Source organism: Nannospalax galili, unplaced genomic scaffold (assembly GCF_000622305.1).
Source record: "Nannospalax galili isolate Female #2095 unplaced genomic scaffold, S.galili_v1.0 scaffold1830, whole genome shotgun sequence".
NCBI classification, from domain to species: domain Eukaryota; kingdom Metazoa; phylum Chordata; class Mammalia; order Rodentia; family Spalacidae; genus Nannospalax; species Nannospalax galili.
This window is the reverse complement of record NW_008328092.1, coordinates 178,231-187,926: the sequence shown is the minus strand read 5'-3', so window position 1 is coordinate 187,926 and position 9,696 is coordinate 178,231. Positions and strand designations below refer to the sequence as shown.

The 9,696-nt window shown below is 43.3% G+C and overlaps 1 protein-coding gene and 1 pseudogene across 3 annotated transcripts in view; both read right to left on the bottom strand.

Annotated features, from left to right (window-relative positions):
• Nucleotides 1–7,946, bottom strand: part of LOC103747004 — a 33,765-nt pseudogene extending 25,819 nt beyond the window's left edge.
• Nucleotides 1–9,696, bottom strand: part of Pcbd2 (pterin-4 alpha-carbinolamine dehydratase 2) — a 57,746-nt gene that overhangs the window by 32,890 nt on the left and 15,160 nt on the right. The window lies entirely within an intron of this gene.

Sequence of the window (9,696 nt, the reverse complement as noted above, 5' to 3'; positions counted from 1 at the left end):
TGCAAAAGCAGCCAGTGCTCTTAACTGCTGAGCCATCTCTCCAGCCCCTACTTCCTGATATTTCTGTGCTTATTTGACAGTGCATTAAGAGAGAGCATTTAGAAAAGGGAGGCTCACAAGACCTCCACTGTGATGACAACTAAAATTTTATGCATAAAAAATTATATAAAAATATATTTTTTATTTAAAATTATATAAAATTACATTAAAATATGTAATTTTATATATTGACATATATATCCCAACATTCAAAAATCATGAGGTCGCCAAGCATGGTTTGGTTCCTAGCACCAACATAATGACGAACAACAATCTGGAACTCCAGTTCCAGGACATCCAATGCCCTCTTCTGGCTATGCAGGCACCAGGCACATGTGTGTCTTACATACACACAGGCAAAACATTCATTCACATAAAAAAATGAATAAAAATAAATAAAATCATGAGGCAATGCCAACATGGTGGCTCACTCCTATTATTCCAGCACTCAGGAAGCTGAGGCAAAAAGACTGAGCTCAAGGCCAGCCTGGCTGGGTTATACAGTGACCCCGTCTCAAACAAAACAAAATGGAAAACATGAGGAAATATGGGAAAACGTTCACTATACACAAAGCGAACAAAGCAACTAAAAACCATCTACAATACAATCCCAAATAAATATATACACACTGACAAAACAAGTTCCAGGCCAGCTGGGGCTACAGGGAGACCCTGCTCAAAAAGACAAAAAAATTAAATTAAAAAAAAAGCCACAAACAAGGTCACTCAAGGACTGAATCCTAAAAGGAAGAAACAATGGATTGAGTGTCTGAGGCTACAAGGACCTACATAAGCATATGAGCGCCACTCTGTCTAAAGGCTGCCCTGCACCCCCATCATCCTCAGTATGCTCACCAGGGACCTCCAAGCTGCTCAATCCTATGGCCATCCTTGAGGGCGAGGTCAGGTGTTGTGGTACATGAGTAGTGATCAAAGGACAACTTTGTAGAATTGATTCTTTCCTTCTACCTTAGCTGGGTTCCAATGATCAAACGCAGACTGTCAGGCTTCAAGGCAACTGCTTTTACTCTCTGAGCCACCTCATCAGCCCAGGCTTGTTTCTATGGATATAGGTCTTGCTACATAACCCAGGGTTACCTTGAACTCACCATATGACCTTGAGAGCCTCAAATTTGCAGCAATTCAGACAGTAAGATGGTTCAGCATGTAAGGGTACTTGCCACCCAGCTGATGACTTGAGTTTAGTCCGTAGGACCCACATAGTGGAAGGAGAGAACCAACTCTAGTAGGTTGTCCTCTGACCTTCACACACGTGCCATGGCATGCTCATGCCCACACACAGACACAATTCAGTAAGTAAATATAATTTTTTTTGAGACAGCGTCTTACTGTATAGCCCTGGCTGACTGGAACTTGCTATGTAGACCAGGCCAGCTTTGAACTCACAGAGATCCACCTGCCTCTGCCTCCTGAGTGCTAGGATTAAAGGTGCATACCATCATACCATTCTAATAAATGTAATTTTATTATTTTTATTTTTTTAGTTTCTTGTCTCAAAAAAAGTAAAATAAAGTAAATAAAAGAAAAAGAAGAAAATGTTTTTAATTCACAGCATTCTTCTTGCCGCAGTCTTCCAAGTGCTAGGGTTACAGATGTGCATCACCACACCTGACTACTCCTTCCCTTCTTTTAAATCACCTTCTTTTGGATTCTGTGATATGATATGAACTGATTTTCATCCTGTTTCTCAAAGAAGTCTCCCTCAGTCCTTTGCGAGCTCCTCTTCTATCCAACAGTAAATGGACTGAGCCCCAAGTCTCTTCTCACACTTTCGTTTCTTCCTGGATGACACTATCTTTTACCTTGGATTTTTTTTCCCCCTCATGCCTATGACTCTTTTATGTATGACTTAGATCTCATCTCTGAGTTCTTATCTCAGATGTAAAACCCCTCTCAGGAAGCTCGCACTTGGATGTCTTACAGCAATTCATATCAAACAATGTCCAAACCAGAACCATTGAACTCTGTATCCCAATCCACTTCTCTTCCCTCACTTCCCCAGCTCAGTAAAAGTATCTGCAACTACCTAGCAGTTCCTGAAGGTCCAAAATCTGAGTCATCCTTAATACACTCCTCTTCCTCCTCACCATCATGCCCGGCAACACTTTTCTTCTTTTTCGGTGCTAAGACTGGAACCCAGGACCTTCCAGATGCCAGGCAAGCACTCCATCACTGAGCTACATCTTCAGCCCTATATTTGCCTCTTCTATACCCGTGTGCTATCACTACTTTCTGCCCATGTAGAAATATAGCTCTAATCTCTGTATTTCTCTACTTCTCCTGTTGTTGCCCCAATCCACGATCTTGTGCTGCACCCACCCCAGCAATGATGTCTCCTCTGGATGAATCAACATTCTCGCCATTGTCCCACTGTCTCTTACTCCTTCCACTCCATATTCTAATCCCTCTGATTGGTCTTATTTTAAAAATGCACCAGCTCATCACTTCCCTTCTTAGGCCATCCCTGACTGCTCTCCTCACACAGCATCAAATCTCCTTCCCTCTCATTCTCTCCCTCTCTCTCACAGCACCTTTCCTATGGCAGCTGTAGGAGCTTGGCCAAGTCACTCAGTCTAAGTTTCCTCGTCTGTAACAAGGGAAATAATAGTACTTCACGAAGTTTAGTGAAGACTATATGAATGAATGTATGGAAAATCCTTAAGTATTAGCTGTTAGGATTTTCCCTCACTTTAACAGGATTGTATGTTCATTCTCTTTGTTTATGCTCTTCCCCTCCTACGTTGTAAATTCTATGAAGATTGGGAAAAGCATCTATCTTCACTGCTGCACCCCAGTGTCTAGCATATCTGGCCTAAAGTAATGACTCAATAATTGTTTACTAGTCTTGAGTAAGTAAGAATACTCTAGAAGTGGGGAGGTGGTGGGCAAATGGGGGCGGGGTGGGGCAGGGCAGGGCAGGGCAGGGCACAGTGGGATAGAGACCAGAAGGAGGACAACAGGTTTGAATACAAGTGAAAAGATCGAACTGTAAGGACAGGGCTCTTGATTCAGTTCCAGCTTATTAACTTTCAGTGGCCTTTCAAGAGACATGGGACCTCGAGGTGAGGGGATAACCAAGTGACCTCACAGGTTACAATTCTAATCTCTGAATAAAGAAGCTTCTTACAGAGGTTTCCTGAGAAGTAGAGTCAGAGCAGGATCATAGGCAGTGTGCTGGATAGCTTTAGTATCAACTTGACACACCTGGGTTGAGGGAGCCTCAATTGGGGAATTGCCTCTATTGGACTGGCCTGTGGCCATGTCTGTGGGGCATCTTCTTGATGAGTGATGTGGAAGAGCCCAACCCACTGTGGGTGGTGCCACCCCTGGGCAGGTGGGCCTGTGTTGCATAAGAAAGCAGGCTGAGGGGCTGGAGAGATGGTTCAGCGGTTAAGAACACTGGTTGTTCTTGCAGAAGACCCGGGTTCAAATCCCAGCACCCACATGGCAGCTAACAACTGTCCATAACTCCAGTTCCAGGGTATCCAACAGTCTCTTCTGCCCTCCATGGGCTTTGCACAACATGGGTGCACTTACCAACACACAGGCAATACATGCATACACATAAAATAAAAATAATAAAATATTTAAGAAAGAAAGAAAGAAAGAAAGAAAGAAAGAAAGAAAGCAGGCTGAGCAGGAGCAGGAAGCAAGCCAGTAAGCAGCATTTGTCCATGGCCTGTGCTCCAGTTCCTGCCTCCCACTTCCTGCCCTGAGTTCCTACCTTGGGCTTCCTGATGAACTGTGACCTGGGGGATGTAAACTGAATAAACCGTTTCCTCCCCAAGTTCATAGTGGTCAGAGTGTTTTGTCACAGCAATGGAGAAACAAACTAGAACAGGCAGCTTTGAAAACCTCTGAGAAAATGAAATACGCCCTGTAAGAAAAACTGCATTGCAGTGGGATTTTCAGAGCAGAGACCAACATGGTCACAACAAAGTGGCATTGAGGCCAAGTAAGTCTGTGGCATGCCTAAAGCAGACAGGCAGTCAGAAAGCTTCTACTATGACTCTGCAGGGAGTCTATCAACAGCCTATCCTTGAAGGTTGGCAGGGCAGTTCTTGGTGACCGATCACAAAGACAGTTCTTCAGCTCAGATCTGGCTGCTTGAAACGAGGTGGTACTGCTGATGAGACACACAAGCAAGTTGAAGGAAAGAGACAAGAATTTGCTTTCAGAAACACAGCAACATTAAAGCTGAAAAACAGTGCCCACAAGGATCCTGCTGCCACTCTGTAGTCCTGCTCACTGAGTCTGTAGCCCCGCTCAGAGCCAGCCTTACTTGCCAACATATTATAAGTCAGATGTGCCTTCCTCCCTGCCCTTTACCCGTGTCACCTGCTAGCCCCTCCCCTAGCTCCTTCCCTCACAAACACATTTCAGACCTTTAAGGACCAACTCAAACTCCCCTTCTGCAGGCAGTCATGCTGAAGTACATCTCCTTGGCTTCCTAGAACTCCACGTTAGTCCACATTAACCAGGGCAATTTTTAAAAATTCACCACGTTGTAAAATCTGGATGTGCTACCTCCTCAACAAATCTTGTGGACAGAGACGGAACCATGAAGCATGTGCTTCTGTCCTACCTTCTAACAGAGGGTACATAACCCAACCAGAGAGTACCAGCCCCTCAGCACAAGTGCCCTGTTGTGGTACTCACTGAGCCAGACAGCCAGACTCTGTGGCTCCTGGCCCACCTAACAGCCTGGGGCTGTTCCAGGCACATGGTCATTTTCATAGCCTGGACTACAATGGTGAAGGACAGACAAGACACATGCTTACAGCTTGATGAATGGCATAGTAGAAGACCTCAATCCTGCCCTGCTGGCCAGGAGCACATGAGCAAACAGATTCATTAGTAGTGTTTATTGTTATGATAGGACTGATTTTAATGACACAACTGAATGAGCTTTTATTGCTCAACACTGACACATGGGCTGCTCCCAAATGAGTGTGCCTGTCATCTGGTGAGTATTCCCTTTCTCAGGAAAGTATGGTGAAACCTGTTCAAGGAAGGAAAGTCACCCAACAGGTAGTCCTTGGAAAACAAGATACCTGCTAGAAAATTATCACAATAATAAAAAGAAGGATCTAAAAATGTTGCTGGAGCCAAAGATGTGAATCTGGCACCTATTGTGACATGACCCAGTTCGACCACAAGCCATCTTATAACCTCAGGCTGGCTCAGTGTCATCCTGTGAGATTCCACGAACAAGTTAGCCATCCTTGTTCTAACCTACATCAGAAGGGCAATATGAGGGTGGACTGACTGCACAGCAGGGAGAGGATGCTAGTGCTCTGTTTACTTTAAAAGGACATAGCAAAACAAACAGAACTCCAGTTCAGAGCCAAGGAAGAGCCTCATCCACCTGTCCACGCTAGTGGACCGGGTCCCCTGGAGGAGTACCAAACACTAGAATGCAACTCTGTACTCCTGCTGAGAGGCAGCCAGCTAGTGTGGCTACTTTACCAGCACCTCATCTCTGTATTCTAAAACACCTGAATGCAAGCTCTATCACAGTTCTAAGGCACCAAAACGCAGTCCAAAACTCACTGCACAAACGTGAACACTACTGATAACAGCCACACTGAAGGGTAGTCGACACACCAGGGAAAAAGAGAAACAGAATGGAAGAGAGCAAGACCAAAATACTACAGTCATTACTTAAGGTCTCCTTCCAATCATTTTCGGCAATTACTGAGCTGGCAGTCTGTTGTTATTAACTCATATTCAACTTATTTAAGCAGTACCAGCTTTTTAGACTGAAAACAAATACTTGAGTAATTCCCTGACTCTTCAGTACTATTTTCTTAACAATTAAATTTAAAGCAACCCTTTGTACCCACTTTATACCAAGTTAACCTCATCTAAAATGTTCACAAACCCTAAAAGCCACGTTAAGGTTTTATACTAATAAAAGCAATTTACATAAATGAAATTTACATCATGAATTTCATGAAATTTTATTTTTAAGGTTTTATACTAATAAAAGCAATTTACATAAATGAAATTTACATCATGAATTTCATGACAAATTTTATTTTATAATAATTATGGCACTTATATGTAACATCTGTTGATATTCACAGTCTAAACCTGGCAAAGATTTAAACTCACAGCATTTCCATGCATCATGTACATTATCTGTGAAAAGCAATAAAAAAGCAATGAATACATTAATCACAGAGATATCATCTGCAAATCATAAATCTGAAATGCCTTTCACATCCACCCAAATTGCTTTTTTATTTTTTATGCACATCATTTTACACCATCTGTAAAAGGGCAAGACAAAGACTGCTGAGGAAATTATATTTCTTAGCTGTTTGACTTTTACGAAATACTCAGGCTAATTTCTGTAAACAGAAGATTTACTACATGACTAAGAAAAACTGATGCAGTTAAAAGTCCACTTTTATTAAAGGACGGTGTAACGACCACACGTTCTTACACTGCAGGATGGCAGCATAGTTACCTTGACACCTGTTTCACATTTGTCCAAATACTCATGAGGTCTATACCTACTGTACGACACAGCAGCAGAATCAAGAGTCCAGTGACAACACTTTAGGCTCTAATGTCCCTTTCCTGGTAGACACCAACACTACACAGGCCAGTGCCAGGACCCCTTGACACTGCATGAAAAACTCCAAAGTGAATGCCAACAGGAACAACACAGAGGTGCTTTTATTAGCTTCCCAGGTTTTAGGTAACATTGGTAAAATGTGGCCATCCCTATTGTCCATTCTAAGGAAAACTAAGGACACTTTCTTGTTTCTAGTCTGCTGTGGTCACTAAAGCCATCACTGGGCACATTAAACACAAGGCCTATCTGTGACAGCCACACATTTTAGCTTATTTAGTCCCAGAAACACAAACATCAGTTTATACTTTCAAACTAAACAACACTTTCTACCTACATGGCACCCACACCTTGAGCACACCTCAGTGGCTGGGGGCAGTGGGGAGGGCAGCTACTCTTAACAGCAAAATATTCTCTCTCAAGACTTCTTAGATTTGTAACTGACTTATAACTTAGATGTGAACAACACAGAAAAAAGAGCAACTAATTCATTCATAAGGTAACAACTGAGACCTCCTCTAAAGCCCTCCAGAGGACTGTTTAACTTTCATTCTTCTAGTCTCAAGCCTCTGATGTCATCAAGAGTTCAAAGTATCAACCATAAGCCTACTACCCAAGTCTTCAATGAACATTTTAATAAAGTAAGTAAGCAACAGTAACTTTCAGCTGCTCTTGTAGAAGGAGAATCTCTTGCCCAGGGAGAAAAACATTTTACAAACCTCTAAATTACACACAGTGTTACTGCTGCTGAGTACACAAAACACCACTATTTGGGGCTAGAGAGATGGCACAGCAGTTAAGAGCACTTGATGCTCTTCCAGGGGACCGGAGTTCAGTTCCCAGCAACCATGTCAGGCAGCTCACAATTGCCTGTAACTCCAGCTCCTAGAGGACTCAACACCTCTGGGAACCTGCACTCAAGTGCACATATCCACAGACAGACACACACATATACACATAATTAAAAATAATAATAAATCAGGGCTGGAGAGATGGCTCAGCGGTTAAGAGCACTGACTGCTCTTACAGAGGACCCGAGTTCGATTCCCAGCACCCACATGGTGGCTATGAACCATCTTTAACTCCAGTTCCAGGGAAATCTGAAGCCCTCTTCTGACCTCCACGGCACTGCACGGTATGGGTGCACTCACATACGTGTAGGCAATACAGTCATACATGTAAAATAAAAATAATAAATAAATAATAATAAATCCTTTTAAAAAAAAACCCACCATAGCTAGGCATGCAGGGGCCCCTTCACTCACTTTCTCTCCAGCTTCAACAATCCTTCAAAGGCAACCATTACGAATGTGAGTGTGAGCAACAAACTAGAGAGCAAATGAAGCTTACACCTTGCCTTGCAAAAGGTATTAATTACCCTTTGACAAGCTACTGGACTGGACCACATGAAGTGTCCCCTCAGAAGAAGACAGCTCAGAAAACCAACTGCTCTGTCTGGCAGGCCACTAAAATAGTAGGGACAAAGCACAGGCCCTCCTCCAAGAATTCAGTGTGCAGGTGCTCCTCACCAAGCTTGGACCCCTGCCTTTACCAGTAGGAAACTCCTTTTAGCTTCCACCTGAATCCTTCATGTACCCATAGGTACCAAGCCAAGTCCAGTGCTCAGCTATCACTGCTTACCCATTTCTGACACTGAGCTTGCTTCTATGCTGAACGAGGGTGGCCCCAGGCACCCAAGAGTAAGGAAAAGAGGATGGGGTGGTATAAGGCCTCCTAGCCAACTGGGCTCTTACCCAGCAGGACTCCACCTACTATCACTAGGAGCAGTTGTTTCCTAGGTTCTAAAATCTCACCTGTGTACTTAATTCTAAAACTTAAAATTTCCTCATTTTCAAAGTTTCCTGTTCATCCCTAGACACAACAATACATAACACAATTTATCATTATGGAACATGCACACCCACATTTCTAACTGACATTTTGCCTTACAGTTGCCAAATACCCCAGAATAAGTTTATGTCACTTACAGCCTCTCCCTCCTTATGTCTACATGAACAGAAAAGAAAAGGAAAAGTCCTTTACCAGCCCTACCCTGTCTGGGTCCAAACACCCTGAGCATGGCAACTCCCTGCCTTGGGACCCAACACTGCCACACTGTTGCTCAAAGTGACACTGTCTATCAGGATCATACTGCCCATCTACCTACAATGCACTACTGTGTGTGTGTGTGTATGTGCACACATGTGTGCTACAGAGCACATGTCAAAGAACAACCTGCAAGGAGGAGTCAGATCTCTCCTTCCACCCTGTGAGTTCTGTTGAACTCAGGTTTTCAAGCTTAGAGGTGGGTGCCTTATCCAGTGGGCCATCCAGCTGACCCTCCCTTGAACATCCTGCTGCCAGGATTATAGCCATGCACTACTGTGCCTGGCAAAAAAAAAAAAAAACTTCATTGGGAAGAAAATGAAAAGACTATGGAAAGAATGAAAAATTGCCCAGGCATGGGTGTTGCTTGACTGATAGTCCCTTGGCATCTGAGGCAGGAGGATCAAAAGTTGGAGACTAACCTAAGCTACCTAGTAAAAAATACCTGCCAAAAAATAGTAATAAAATGTTAAACATTTAAATCTGAAAAAAATGGAGATCAGGAAAGTGGCTCAGTAGGAAAAAGCAGTTGCTGTACAAGCATGAAAACTGAGTTTGACTCTCCAGCACCCACCTAAAAAGTGGGACATGGCTGTAACTGTGGTGAATCACCTGTCCTCTTGTTCAGGGAGGACATGGGGGCCCCACGAGATGGACTTGAACCAGTGTCCAGTCTACAAAGAGGAGGGTCAACTCAGAGGAAACATCTCATTCATGCTTCCAAGTGAAGCTAGACATGGTTGAACAGGACCTTTGACTTATCATCACATAGATGGAACTAGTAAAAGAAAGGAGCCAGGAGCTCCTCCCAAGTGCATGTGACCCCTGAGGAACAGATCCTCAAATGACCTTAAGTGTAAAAACAAACTGATTTATTTGGGCCAACTATATGGTCTTAAACACCCAAAAGGAAAGTATAACCAAAGAGAAAAGTCATCCGCATATTT